At 35.9% G+C, this 15,280-nt stretch overlaps 1 pseudogene across 1 annotated transcript; it reads left to right on the forward strand.

The window, feature by feature from the left end:
- Positions 1 to 11,694: 11,694 nt before the first annotated feature.
- LOC125963854 (la-related protein 7-like) lies at positions 11,695 to 13,377 on the forward strand (annotated as a pseudogene). The gene has a single exon (XR_007476267.1). The product of XR_007476267.1 is annotated as a la-related protein 7-like (transcript).
- The last annotated feature ends 1,903 nt before the right edge of the window (positions 13,378 to 15,280 follow it).

Genomic DNA, 15,280 nt, shown 5'->3' on the forward strand with positions numbered 1-15,280 from the left:
AGGCAGAACAAGGATACCTACCCATTCAGGGAAGGAAAGGACACTTAGCCTCTGTAGCTGTCTTAGGTCTCTTATCATCACAGTAACAAATTGAACACTAAAAACCATACGATCATCTCAATAGATGCAGAAAAAGCTTCTGAAAAAATTCAATATCCATTCATGGTAAAAACTCTCCAGAAAGTGGGCATACAGGGAACATACCTCAACATAATAAAGGCCATATATGACAAGCCCATAGCTAACATACTCAATGGTGAAAAGCTGAAAGCATTTCCCCTAAGATCAGGAACAAGACAAGGATGCCCACTCTCACCACTTTTATTGAACAGAGTTTTGGAAGTCCTAGCCACAGCAATCAGACAAGAAAAAATAAATAAATAAAAGGACTCCAAAATGGAAAGGAAAAAGTAAAACTGTCACTGTTTGCAGATGGCATGATACATAGAAAATCTGAAAGACACTATCAAAAAACTATTCGAGCTCAAACATGAACTTGGTAAATTTGCAGGATACAAAAGATTTCTATATATAAATTTTGTATTTCTATACACTCACAGTGAACTAATAGAAAGAGAAATTAAGGAAACAATCCCATTTACAATCGCATAAAAAAGAATAAAATACATAAGAATAAACCCGCCTAAGGAGGTAAAAAACCTGTACCCAGGAAACTATATGACACTCATAAAAGAAATGAAAGATGACACAAACAGCTGGAAAGATATACCATGGTCACGGATTGGAAGAATTAATATTGTTAAAATGACCATCATACCCAAGGACATCTACGGATTCAATGCAGTCTGTATCAACATATCAAGGGCATTTTCCACAGACCTAGAACAAATAATTTTAAAGTTTGTATGGAAACACAAAAGATCCTGAATAGCTAAAACAGTCTTGAGAAAGAAGAACACAACTGGAGGAATCATGCTCCCTGGCTTCAGACTCTGCTACAAACCTACAGTAATCAAAACAGTATGGTACTGGCACAAAAACATCCATCACTGCAACAGAATAGAGAGCCCAGAAAGAAACCCATGCACTTATGGTCAAAGAATCTATGACAAAGGAGGCAAGAATATGCAATGGAGAAAGGTCTGGGCTTCCTTAGGGATGGTTTCATCAATTAATTTGTTTTCTTAAATGGACCATACTTTTCCATGTCTTTGTATACCTTGTAAGCTTTTTGGTGGAACATTTGGCTTTCAAATATTATAATGTGGTGTCTATGGAAATCAGATTCTCCCACTTTCCCAGGGTTTTCTGGGCTTTGGATTGTTGAAGGCTGTAGCAGTCTGTTTGTTTAGGGACCTTTCCAAACTAGTTTTGCAATGAGTGTACTCCTTATCGTATGTAGGCACTGAAGTCTCTGTTCCTTTAGTTCATGTTTACCTAATGTTTTGACAGAGATGTCCTTGAATTCCTGCACCTAAGACAAACAAAAACAAATATACACAAGCACATCCACATGCACACTCAAAACCACACACCTCTCCCCATTGTGCAGATTGCTGGATCACTCCTTCAACATTTAGCTGACCTGCACTGAGTTCAGGGCTCAGCCCATGGTAAAAGCTTAGAGACTCCTCTGGTGTTTTCAGAATACGCATCTTATCTTGAGTATGCATGTGGCTTTCTTAATTTCTCTGGACACATGTGTACTTTTTGTATGTTCTAAGTTCCCAAAGAATCTCCCCCAACTTTTGCTCCTGCATCTTATGTGGTCTATTGTATTTCAATGCACAGTCTTCTGCCCCAGCCATCTGTGCTTTGTTAGTTCACCTTGCACTTTTTTTGAGCAATGACCAATGCTTTCCCAGACTGTGTTCCAGGTTAGCTAAGACAGAGATAAGCATCTTGTGTCAGTCCTTCAGGTAACTCCCAGACAGGTTAGAACAGATACACATAATAATCCGAGAGTATGGTCTCTTCTGCTCCCTCCTGAAGCAGTATTGAGGGTCCCATACTAGGAATGGTCTGCTGCTACTTTAAGACTATCACTGCGTTAAGACCCCACCACTTTAAGACCATCACTACACTAACAGTAGATGGGGCAAGGGCAAGTAAAAATGCCACAAAGCTTTCCTGCCATTTTCAAATTGCCTCTTCCCTGGTTCAGTATGTGTTTGGTTGCTGTAAATCTTTGCCTGATTTCAGGACTAAGAGAAACTCAAGGAACCCCACAACAAGAAACAGTATGATCAAACTCTCAGATGCCAAAAGACAGAGAAAGAATCTTTTCTCCCAAAGGAGAAAGAAAAAACAAATTTGTTACAAAGCAGGGATCCTCAAAAAGATTCATAGCTAATTTCCTATCTGAAACCACGGAAACAAGAGGCCAGACATATTTAAAGTGCTGAAAGAAAAAAACTGTGCACCAAGAATTCTATATTTGGCCAAACTGGTTTCAAAACTTAGGGAGAAATTAACACATTCCTGGATAAACAAAGGCTGAGGGCGTTTGTTTTACAACTTCCTAACACTGCCCTATGACAAATGCTAAACTGAACTTTCAGGTTGAAATGAAAGGACACTAGACAGCAACTCGAACCTGTATAAAGAAATAGAAATCTCCAGTAAAGATAAATACATGGGCAGATACTAAAGCCAGTATTGTGCTACTGGCTTGTAACTCTACTTTTTATTTCTCACATGATTGAAAAAACAAATGCATAAAATAATCATAAATCCACGTTATTGGGCTCACAAAGTATAAAGGTGTAATTTGTGACAACAATAATGTAAGGAGGAGGAATGGAACTGTAGAGGAACAGAGTTTCTGTGTGCTCTTGAAGTTGGTTCCAATTCAAATGATATTGGTTGAACTTTAGAAGGGTAAATGTAATCTTCTCGATAACCACAAAGAAAATATCAATAGACTATATGCAAAAAGAAATGAAAAAGGAATCAAGAGTTCACTACAACAAAATCGGCTAAGCACAGAAGAAGTCAGTAATGGAGTAAATGAGGGACAAAAAATGCATAAGACATACAGAAAACAACCAGGAAACAGACAGAATTAAGTTCTTCCTCATCAGTAATTTTTAAAAGAGTGGATTAAGGTCTCCAATAAAAAGATAAATATTGGCAGAATGGACTTTAAAAACATCCATAATCCAAGTATATGCTGTCCGCAAAAAACTTACTTGATTTCAAGAGACACAAGTTGGTTGAAAGTTAAAGCACAGAATAAAATATCCCATGCAAATAGTAACAAAAAGAAATAAAGAGAGAGAAAGAAAAAGGAAGGAAGGAAGGAAGGAAGGAAGGAAGGAAGATAGATCTGGGATGGCTACATTAATATCACACAAAATAAGCTTTAAATCAAAAACTATCACAAGAGGAAAAGGAGGCCACTATATGTTGATAACAAGTTCAATCTATCAAGAAGATATAACAACTATAAACATATATGTACCAAACATCCCCCAAATAGTGAAGCAGACATTGACAGAATTGAAGGAAGAAATAGATAGTTCTAAAATAATAGTTGGAGATCAATACCTTGCTTTCAATAATGGATAACACATGTAGACAGAAGATCAGTAGAGAGGTAGGGGGACTGAATAACACATTTAACCGACTAAACCTAACAGCCATATATAGATCACTCCACTCAACAACAGCAGAATACACATTTTTCTCAAGTACACGTGGAACATTCTCCAGGAAAGACCATATGTTACGCCACAATACAAGTACCAATACATTTTTAAGAAACTGAAATCATACAAAGTATCTTCTTTAGCCACAGTGAAATGAAGGTAGAAATCAATAACAGAACCATTGGTAGCCATTTCCCATCATGCCTGCCACACATGATATAAAGCAATGAAGGGAAAAACATAACTGACCATTTAGAAAAGTGGGAAAGAGGACATACCATTGACACAGAGTGTGTGCTGTTTCCCGTTGTCAGGGATAGAAATAAATTAGCATTATTTATTCATTAGTGTGTTAATTTCTTGGTCAATCATTGCACAGCCAGTGTTTCTGCCTGATGGGAAGACTTCCTATACTCAGTGTTGAGTGGAGACAACCTTGAAAGGGACATTTAAAAGGATTATATTGTGATGGGCTTAGCAGTACCCTTCCTCCTATGCCAGTATTTAGGCTGGGGTATTTCCATGCAGTGTGTACAATCATAGGCCCCAGGTCACCAGAATTTAGTTGGATTCGTTTTGTTAATACATTCCCTCAGTACTTTGTCTTTTATTTGACTGGTGCATTTACTTCATTCTTTATTATCACTGCGAAACAACTTTGTTTCCTGTTCAGATGCCAGAAAGTGGATATCAATACCTCCTGAGTTTTACACATCACAGGTCTGTTTTACATATCAGAGACAGAGACAGCAACTATTTCCAATGACTTTGAGACATGCTTTGAACATGTGATTAACATGTGGAGTGTTGAAATGTGTGTCGAACTCATTATACTTGCTCTAAAAGGTTTCAAACTGCAAAGATTTAAAAATCTTTATCTTTGAATAGTTTTCCTGTGCTGTCTCTTTGTGTCAGACTGTTAATGTGCAGTCTGGCACCTTCAAATAATGTGGCTTTGTAACCAATTATTTACATGTTGTTTTATCCACAGAGAATCTTTTTTTTTTAATAAATTTATTTATTTTTGGCTGTGTTGGGTCTTTGTTGCTGCACATGGGCTTTCTCTAGTTGGGGCGAGTGGGGGCTACTCTACATTGTGGTGTGCGGGCTCCTCATTGCTGTGGCTTCTCTCGTTGTGGAGCACGGGCTCTAGGCGCTGGGGTTTCAGTAGTTGTGGCACGCCGGCTTCAGTACTTGTGGCTCATTGGCCCTAGAGCACAGGCTCAGTAGTTGTGGCGCACGGGCTTAGTTGCTCCGCGGCATGTGGGATCTTCCCAGACCAGGGCCTGAACCCATGTCCCCTGCACTGGCAGGAGGATTCCCAACCACTGTGCCACCAGGGAAGTCCCCACACAGAGAATCTTAAGGTCAAAACATACAACTCGATTAACTACACTTCCTCCTGTTCACATTTCCCTCATCTTTTCTTCATCTTCTGTCTGTTTCCTTGGCCCTGTTTATATTAAGTGCTTTTGCCATTATATTTGATTGTCTGTTCCGGTGAGTTACCACAATGCTTTATGAGACATGGTAGGATATAAATGCATTTAAGTAATATATATATATATATATATATATATATATATATATGTAGTTTGCTTGAGTGCAGTGTTTTTTGTTTTCTGTACTGAATTCATTAGCATGGGTCGGTATAAAATTTAGCATAGGTCAATATGTAATTTGTAAACTAATAAGGTCTTAAAAGTGAGGAATTAAGTCTTTTAAATTTAATTATTTATTGTAAAGAGCAGAATAGCATACATAAACAGGTGCCTAAGGAAAATTTGTATTCTAATCTGGAACTCTCATGAACACTTTTTTTTTCTTCTAATGGTATGATAGTAGGCCATTTGATTATTTCTATTTTTATGGCTTTAACTTTAGAACAATGAAATATTCGTAACTTTTAAAAAGTATTTTTCTTTATTTGATGCGGGTGGGATACTGGAGAAATGAAAGGTCAAACACCTATTGAGGAATCCATACTTGTCTATATATTGTGTACTTTTATTTCAATAACTGATTTAAAATTCCTAAAAGGATGCTATAATAAGTTATTATGCCATTTTACAGACTGAATTAAGTGAATTTCAGGGAGGTAGGAAACTTGCTTAATGTTATCCAGCTGCCAAGCGGTAGGAGTGAGAATTAAATCCAGGTATACCTATCGCCAAAGTTTCTGCTCATCTCTTTACATCATCCACTTTTAATAGCCAATGCTTTCCTGCTTACAAATATGACTGAGGTTTCCAGATAGTCAACATTCCTTTGTAATCAGATAGAAAACTTACTGTTGATTCTCTAAAGACATATTCCTTTTCCATTAAGTGACTTTAGTTGTTCAAATGATACTTCCAGACAGTAGTAATCACACAGTTGGAGACTAAGAACAGAACTCAGGGATGTGTCTAGCAGTCAGTAAAGACCAACTGGGCTCACTGATGATATTTACGGTCATTTCCTCTAGACTAACATAAGCTTATTAATAAGACCCTAGTAATTCACAGTACTGCCCTTGCCTGATTGTTTGTTCTTCTCCCTCTATCACTCTCTCTTTCCCCATATTATTATTATTTTTGGCAATTTTTCGTGAATTAAATTCAGGGATTAGTATTCAGGAGTACTCGTCACAAAAGCAGAGAATCTTAGCTCACACCAAAGGAAGAAAATAGAGAAAAAGTATAAATTATATGAATACACACACATACACACATGTGCCAACTATATGCTGCACTTCTCCAAAATCTGTTCAGTATCTGCACATTTACTGTATATTAGCAGTAAGACCAGAAATGAGCGTAACGCTCTGTTTACAAGGCACAGAAAACAGACCCAAATATGGAAATTACTAGCAATGAGAATGGGGAAGAAAGACTACAACAAGGAATGTAGATGATATTTTTGTTTCCTAGCTATGATGCCAAATATTGAACTTTCAACATGAGACAAGGAGGCCATAAAAAGTTGTATTAGTTTCCTAGAACTGCCATGACAAAGTACCAGAGACTGAGGAGGTTAAACAACAGAAATTTACTCACTCACAGGTCTAGAGGCTAGAAATCTGACATAAGGTGTCAGCAGGATTGATTTCTTCTCAAGTATCTCTTCTTGGTTTGTAGATGCCACGTTTTCCTTTTGTCTTCACATGGTCTTCTCTCTGTGCATGTCTGTGTCCTAATATTTTCTTTTTATAAGGACACCAGTCATATTGGATTAGAGCCCACCCATTTCACCTCATTTGACCTCAGTTACCTATTTACGGGCCTTATCTCCAAATACAGTCATATTACGAGGTATTGGGGGTTAAGACTTCCACATATTAACTTGAGCAGGACACAATTCAGCTGATAATAGAAGATAAGAGTAATTTAAGCAAGTAACTATTGTTTACAGTGACTTGCTTAAGGATATGAATTTACTCAAGAAAAACAAGAAGAAATTACATAACACTGTACGTTATACAAAGATATTAAATTAATCATCATAACATCCTGTGAGATGGGCATTAAATTAGACTAAGCAAGATGAAGCAACTTATCCAGAATTGTATAGTTGGTACTTTCCAGAATTTAAACCAGGTATTTTCCCACTTCCATTCTACGTTATATATTCCTTTCATTATTTGAAATGAATTTTGAGTCTTCATTTTGCTTAGTTTCTGAAGTTATATGGGGATAGAGTGGAGTTAGATATTTTCAGTGACATTCACACATGGGGAAGGAAATTGAGTCCAGAAGCTTCAGCAATGTTTCCATGGAGAACACTAACAACAGAACCAGAAACACCATTATCCTTTTGGTTCAGTGATCTTTCCTGAAGCACTACAAGAATCAATTTTAAGAAGCCCAGTGTTTTCCAAACTTTCACCAATGGGCTCTGTAGGGTCCTCTAACAGTATCTAAGAGACTAACTAGTTTCACATCCCAAGCCACTTAAGACAAGGAGTTCTGATTGTTCTCTGTGAGGAAATCAAGTGACAATCATAGCTGGTGATTTAGGATAGTTTCTTCAGGGCCCAGGCAAAACCTAATACACAGTAATAATCATTGTTAACTGCATCTTTGACAAGGATTAATCAGGTATCAAAGAGGTCTATAAATTGGGAGAAATTATGATCAAAGAGAAACATAGACCACAGATATTTAATTAATGCTCAATTTTTTATGAGTTTAACTTTGGTTAACCTAATTTTCTTTCTTCTAGACAATTTCCAATTCGTCTCCACAAAGAGACCAGAATAAGCACCTTCCAATACAAGATTAATTGTGTTGCTTTAATTTAAAGCATACAGTGACTTCTACATTCACTCCACCAAGTTTTGCCAGGAGAGAAAAGGAGACGTGATATTTTGTCTTGAATTGGATATGCCACCATACTTGACTTAGCTCATCCTACTGAAAGGACTTTGAGGGCAGATTCTACAGTCTTGTCTTACATCCTCTATGGAATCAGGCCAAGGGAATCACACACAGTTACAGCTGGAAAAACATTTGTTCTGGGTTAATACTTTTAGCCTTTACCACCAAGACTTTATCACCAAGACCCATCTTTACAGTCTCTAAACAGGAGACCTTCTTGCCTTCCGTTTTCATATTGACTAGGAAGGTAAAGGGAAGAACTGAGAAGTACCCAAAGTCAGCTAGCAGCCAGCACAGATAAATCATCGGTGGAGATAGTGTTTCTTTCAAAAGATATAAACATAAGAGGAAGTCCTAGTGTTTGAAACAACTGTGCATAATAAAATTCCATGAAAACCTAGAAATCCAGATGCAAATCAGTAACATATTGGTTAAATAAGCTGTTATGTTCATGCAATGGACAAGTGTACATACATTAAGAAGAACGAGATACTCTTTTCTATGAGATTCTCTTTTCACTGAACTCATCAGTGCTGCAAACACAATGTTACATAATACTTTTTCTTTAACATTATACCAGGCATCCTCATCTTGTCCTGCATTTATTGCCAGTGTTACTAAAGTCTGTCACTTACCTCTTTCTCTTTTAGACATATAATTTCTTCTTATTTTGGAAGCATTCATCTATCCCTTTTTTACTCTTTCTTTTAAATTACAAATGAATATTGAATTTTATAAAATATCTTTTGGGGGATATTTCAAGTGATTGTATACTTTTGCTCTCCTTTGACCTTGTTATATGGTAAATTATATTTTGTTATTTCACATTATGCTATTTATTATATATTGTATTATGTTTACTAATGACATTTATTATATTATAATTTCATTATTTTTAAGGTAGCATTTTGTTTTAGATAGACAAAACAACCAGTGGAATAGGAAGCATCTTAAAATTAGATGCAAGAGCGTAAGAGAATTGAGATTAAAATAAAATTCACATTTTGGATCAGTAGCAAAAATTATTCAACAAAATTGGGAAAATATGGCTATCATAGAGTTACTAAATTCTAGATACAGCAACCAGTTAAAAGTTAAAAAATAATGAAAGTGTAAAAGTATCAGAAACCTGGGAGACTTGAAATAAATTATTCATGAGGAATACCTTTCTAAGATACAAAGAAAAAAGGTACATTTAATTATATAAGAATTAAAATTTTCCTCATGGCAAAATGCACTACAAAGGTCAGAAAACAAGCAAAAGAAATTGGGAAATATATTTAGAAATGGATATGCCTTCTTTACAACTTTTGAGAGAAGCACATGTTTCTTTTTCCTTTAACCTGTTATGTGGGTATTAATCTATAATGTAAGTGCATGGTTCCTTTCCTTTAACCTGTAATGTGAGATTTAATCTATATGGTAAGTGCATGGTTCCTTTCCTTTCATCTGTAATGTGAGTGTCAACATGGGGCACTGTTTCCAAGCACAGACATTGGATGTTCCTGTACTGGTCCCGTCACTGACCATCCACAAAAACTTACAAATGTTGCTTTACTTTCCTGGGGGTTAGAGTCTTAGCTAAGAAATGGAAGCAAAATAGAACTTTCCCCCAGGGATGATAGAAGGTTTAAAGGAGTAAATATGTAAGTGACTTGGCACAGTGCCTAGTACAAGAGAGATCAATATAAGTACTTACCAATTTGTTAAAGAGACACATGAAAGAAATAAAATGTGGTGATTTCAATCTATTGATATATATTCTTGACATTAAACTACATTGGATGACCTAACTTGCTCGTGCTTTTTCTTACTCTAGTGAACTTGGGTAGCTAATATCATAGTTTAAAATTTTTCCTTTTATATTTACAAGTAAATTTGACCTGTAAATTTCTTTTTCCTTACAGTCCTAATCTATTTTCAGTATTAGGATTATATAGACTTCATAAGATGAATAAAGGAGCATTCTTCCTTTGCTACTCCCTAGAAGTTTTTCTTTGTTAATATTGATGTTATCTGTTTAACAGAAGTTGGATAGAATTCACCTCCCAAATGATCTGGCCGGGTCTGGTATTTTCTTGGTGAAAGCTTGTGAACTATTGACTTAATTCCTTTACTGGTGCAAGAACTACAGCTACAAATTTCCGCTTGTGTCAGTTTTGGTAAACTTCAGGAGCTAGGAAATTGTCCACTTTACAGAAATGTTCAAATTTACTGGCATTTCATATATTCTCTGTTTGTACTCTCTGCTATAACATTGTCCTGATTCTTTCTGTATATTGTTTACTTACGTTTTTGTTTTGCTTAATCAAAGTTTGTTTTTTTAAATCTTTTCAAAGAATATTCTTTTGACTTACTAGATCACCTCAATTTTATACTTTTTTCTGTTTTATTAAGTTCTGCTCATATCTTTATTGTCTCTTTTTCTGTGTTCTCAGGGTTTATTGTTTTACACTTCTGATGTCAATTAAAACACTTGGTTATTAATTTTAATAAATCTTTTCACTTATAAACAGTTGAACTTTTTGAAGGTTCCAGCTTAGTTGTACGTATCTAAGGGTCAGCTCCTCCTCATAGTTGCTGGCCTAAGGCTTAGTTCACCCTATAGCCATGTATATATTGACATTTTTTCCCCTCGACTTTCTGTGTTTTGCTACTTCTCACTTCTCTTTGCAGAGAAGCCCTTTGAAATACCCTTAACTTATTTTACAGCCAATAAGTCTTTAAAATACTGTGTATTTTTTAAGATAAATCAACTTATATAATTAGGCAGGAAATCTGACCTGCCATATTTTTAAAAACAGCATAATTTCACTCTTCTCCACGATTAATCTGCTGTATTACACGACCTTCGAGTTTTTAGCTTTAACAATGACATGTACTCTAAAAATGTTTGAAAGATCCTACCCAGTCTTTTAAAACATCCTTGCTCCTTGTTTCACTTCTAGTTTTATGTATATTTTCTGCCTGGCACCTGATTATTCCAACATCTGATGGATGGCCTTGGGAATCTAATTCTGCTATTGATTGTTTTTGCTGATTCTCTCCACTTGTAGCTGATTTCTTCATTATTGTGTAAATTTAGATCATGAGCTCATGTTTAGCTAAACTTTATCTGTGGGAACGCTATAGGCCTGTGTTGAAGGTCTACCTCTCCAGAAAGGGTTTAGTTTTGTGTTTGGAATACCACCGATTTGGGAGCATTGTAAGTTAATTTCTTAGCTTCTGTTTGCAAGACCGCAAATAAATTTGCAACCCAAACACTGTGAACACAGATCTGCGGTTCAGAATTCTCAAGATTTCCTACCTGTTTCCTACCCAGAGCAGAGGCCAAGAGAATTTGATCTTAGTCTCCCTTTGCCAGCAGATATTTTTTTCTCCTGGCACACCCTTTCATTAAAGGTGAAGCTAGGGATAGATAGCTTTAGTTCTAACTTCCCATCTAGTAGGGATGGAGTCTTACCTCCTGCCTCCCATGTGGTCATGGCCATTTAAAAACAAGTCTCTATACCAGGTGTGTCATTCAACTACGGCCTGTATTCCAAATCCAGACAGCTGCCTATTTTTTATGGCCTATGAGCTATGAATAATTTTCACGTTTTAACTGGTAACATTTTAAATGGTTACCTAAGTACCTAAATAATATCCTCAATTTTGCCTCTTTGGTCTACAAAGCCTAAAATATTTGCCATTTGGCTCCATAAAAACAGGATTTCCAGAACTACGACTTTAAGGATCGGGAGACGCGAAGGACTGAAGGACGCGGTCTCTGGCCCTGTATTTTGGGAATTGGACGGATTGACAGGAATGGAAACTGGAAGTGCAAATCAAGAAAAAGCACTGGAAGAGGAAAGCACTGAAAAGAAAAAAGAAGTAGAAAAAAAGAAAAGGTCTCGGGTAAAACAGGTGCTTGCAGATATTGCAAAGCAGGTGGACTTCTGGTTTGGAGATGCAAATCTTCACAAGGATAGATTTCTTCGAGAGCAGATAGAAAAATCTAGAGATGGATATGTTGATATATCACTTCTCGTGTCATTCAACAAAATGAAAAAATTGACCACTGATGGAAAGTTAATAGCCAGAGCACTGAAAAATTCAGCTGTTGTAGAGCTGGATTTAGAAGGCACCAGAATCAGGAGAAAAAAGCCTCTGGGTGAAAGACCAAAGGATGAGGATGAGCGGACTGTGTATGTGGAATTACTTCCCAAAAATGTTAATCACAGCTGGATTGAAAGGGTATTTGGGAAATGTGGCAATGTTGTTTATATAAGTATACCACATTATAAGTCTACTGGAGATCCAAAGGGATTTGCCTTTGTGGAATTTGAGACAAAAGAACAAGCAGCAAAAGCTATTGAGTTTCTTAATAACCCACCAGAGGAAGCACCAAGAAAACCTGGTGAATTTCCCAAGACAGTGAAAAACAAGCCCATTCCTGCCCTTAGAGTAGCTGAAGAAAAGAAAAAGAAAAAGAAGAAGAAAGGCCGAATGAAGAAAGAAGACAGTATCCAGACCAAAGAGTCAAATATGGACCCAAGCAAGGAAAGCGTCTGTAAAAAAAAGGTCGAGGACCACATCTGAGGGCTCTGAAGTAGAGGTTACTGAAGCCCAAAAGCCACCCACAAAGAAAAAGAAAAAACGAGAAAGAACTGAAGTATCCAGCTTCCCTTTAGGCAAAACAGGGAAGAGAAAGAGAAGTAGCTCTGAAGATGCAGATTACCTAACTCCCAAATCAAAACTTAAAGTGGCTCAGAAAGACATTAAAAAAGCTTCAGAAGTTTGTAAAGAAAACAAAGAATTAGAAGTCTCTACTGAAGAGGAAAAAGACACTGGAGATATAAAAGATGGATCCCTCTTGAAAGCAAAAAGAAAGCATAAGAAAAAACATAAAGAGAGGCATAAAATGGGAGAAGAGGTTATACCATTACGAGTACTATCAAAGACCCAATGGCTGGATTTGAAAAAAGAGTATTTAGCACTGCAAAAAGCTAGCATGGCTTCTTTAAAAAAAACAATATCCCAAATAAAATTAGAGTCAGAAATGGAAACAAACCATGGAGTACCTACTAAGTCCGAAATGAAAAATGAAAAAACAGACAGTGAAGAGGGTGGTCCCCAGGAGAAGGTCAATGCAGCAGGACCACAGTTTGTGAGTGGTGTGATTGTGAAGATCATTAGCGCTGAGCCTTTACCTGGCAGGAAACAAGTCAGGGATACTTTGGCAGTAATCTCAGAAGTTGTTTATGTTGATTTGCTGGAAGGAGATACAGAATGCCATGCTAGATTTAAAACTCCTGACGATGCTCAAGCGGTAATAAATGCATATACGGAAATTAAAAAGAAACACTGCTGGAAACTAGAGATTCTTTCTGGTAAAACTTTATAGAACATTCTTTTTCAACAATTCTTATTGTGGGGTGATTGTTCTACAATTTCTGAGTTTGGCTAATGAAACTACGTTGTTGGGTTTTTTTGGTACTATAATATGCATAAAGTAGCATTAATAAAATGAGACTATTCCGGTTCGGTTGTTGACAAAAAAAAAAACAAAAAAAAAACAAAAAAAAAAAAACAGGATTTCCAGCTTCTGTTCTAAGCTATCAAGATCTTCAATCCACTCTTAATAGAGCTATAACTCTCACACATGGACCACCCTTCCTTCATGGGTCCTGGACATTTCGACTGCACACTTCCAAAATCAACCACGCAATTAAAAATAAGTTGTGTACATTTAACCTAGCATACCTAACCCTTTTCTTTTAGGAGAGTTTTTCAAGTAATCTTGCCCACCGTATTCTTCAGAACTTCATTAATAATGGCAAAAAACTGGGCTTACCTGGTGGCGCAGTGGTTGAGAGTCCGCCTGCCGATGCAGGGGACACGGGTTCGTGCCCCGGTCCGGGAAGATCCCACATGCCGTGGAGCGGCTGGGCCCGTGAGCCATGGCCGCTGAGCCTGTGCGTCCGGAGCCTGTGCTCTGCAACGGGAGAGGCCACAACAGTGAGAGGCCTACGTACCAAAAAAACAAACAAACAAAAAACAAAAAAAGGCAAAAAATTAAAACAACTTAACATTCAACAAAAATGGGAAATGCTCATAACAATTATAGAAGCACATACAGTAGAAAACTATAAACTGTTATTGAAAGAGTGAGACATAACTTTTTATTCTTGGAGAACTATGTTTATTTAGGTCCCTTTTGTTTAAATAAGTATATTTCTGTGTATGTATGTATACAGTCATGTATTTATATACACATACATTATTTGTATGATATATTTATATAAACATATGAAATACATACCTATACACATACCTTTGATTTATATTTGTATACATACACAGGAATATAATTATATATTATATATTTATATACATTGAACTGAAAACTGGTAGTATACATATATATCATGTATAAACGTGTGTCTATGTGCATGTGTAGAAAAGCAGGTTGAGAGATATGGAAGCATGAGTTAGACAGGGTTCAAGATTTTAAAAGTAGTTATGTGTACGTAGTGAGGTTAAGGCCCATTTGATTGAAAATATTGCATATTTTTACATCAATTGTTATGATGACCAGATTCCTATGTAAATAAAATTATAATTAGCTATACATACTCGTATGTGTAATGTATAACCAAAAGATATATAGTTTTATATATGTATTATATTTATATTATATAATACAATTATACTAATATATTATATATTGTGTTATATAGAATATATTAACTATAGTGTATTATATCAGATAATAATAATTATATATTTATATATTATGATATAATTGTTTTAAAATCAATATTACAGGATATATCATATTAATATTATGAACATATTAACCATAGAAATACATTTCATTACTCATATATTTTGTATATAATATATGCTAGGCAAAAATATATATTAATATAATACATAATTGTTATACACTAATATAAATATTAGTATATTACATTTATACATCAATATAATATTTAATATTGGTACATTTATATTATTTTTAATATATACATAGCTAATGCTCTTTAAAGCCACCTGCTACAGGTAGAATAAGACCAGGAGTATGGCCAAAGCAAATTGTAAAAATATTAGATTACTTATATTCATTTATATGTCATTCTCCTGGAATCTGCATCTGGCTATTAGAGAGGACACACAGCAAAATCAACAAAAAGTGCCCAGGACATAGGATCCTTTCTTCATTGGAACCTCAAAGGAAACACAGTGCTATTTAGTCCCCCTTCAAAGAGCCAAGAGCAAACCTTGAAGCACCCAGTAAAAGCCAATTCAAACAAAAAAGCTTTTCCA

The sequence above is a fragment of the Orcinus orca genome, chromosome 3 (assembly GCF_937001465.1).
Source record: "Orcinus orca chromosome 3, mOrcOrc1.1, whole genome shotgun sequence".
In the NCBI taxonomy this organism is placed as follows: domain Eukaryota; kingdom Metazoa; phylum Chordata; class Mammalia; order Artiodactyla; family Delphinidae; genus Orcinus; species Orcinus orca.